Consider the following 790-nt stretch of genomic DNA (forward strand, 5'->3'; position numbering starts at 1 on the left):
CCAAGGTATATTAAACTTTCTAAAACGGTGGGAGTTCAACCCTCAAATCATAATCCATCCCCCACCACCCCTCCCTAATTACTGTCCCTCCAACCAAACAACCCCGCAATTTCTAATTTAATGTTCTGTTTGCTGTATTAAAAATGAGTCCTGGTCTTGTTGCATTGTAAAGATCAGATATGTAGTGCACAATTGATGATAATCTTTCAGTCTTACTCCCTCCATCCAGAAATTCTTGTCCTACAAATGGTTTTATCTAGACTTGTTTTAGTTATAGATACATCTATTTTATCCATTTCTAGGATAAGTATTTCCGGATGGAGGGAGTAACATTCATTAGCCAATGGCCCCACATTAGCATGTCCACCTAGCTGCTAGGCACATTACGTCATTGTGCACACATCCGCTCCTCCTGCTTAATTAAAAGGAAAAGAAGGGCACGTAGATGGCCCGTGATTCCTGGACATCGTGATGCCTTAGTTTAACCGAGCGCTTGTTTCTCTTCGAATCGCTCCAATTTCTTTTGACGCTACAATTCCTAATTGTCTATTATGTTATTCCGTCGTGCCTTGTCACTTCGGTTGTGAATCATCAAGCGCTGACACCGACGAACTATGTTTAGGTATGTGAATGGTTATCCTTAGTAAATCATGCTTTTAGCATTTTATTTTTAGTTCTTCCACATCACATTGTTGCACTGTTAGGGGCTATAAAGGGTATCATTGTCACCCATTTTCTAGGAGGAACTGGGTTCGGGCCTTTTGCTCTAAAAAGAAGCGAGTGAGAGTGA

Source organism: Triticum dicoccoides, chromosome 2A (genome assembly GCF_002162155.2).
Source record: "Triticum dicoccoides isolate Atlit2015 ecotype Zavitan chromosome 2A, WEW_v2.0, whole genome shotgun sequence".
Classification (NCBI taxonomy): Eukaryota; Viridiplantae; Streptophyta; class Magnoliopsida; order Poales; family Poaceae; genus Triticum; species Triticum dicoccoides.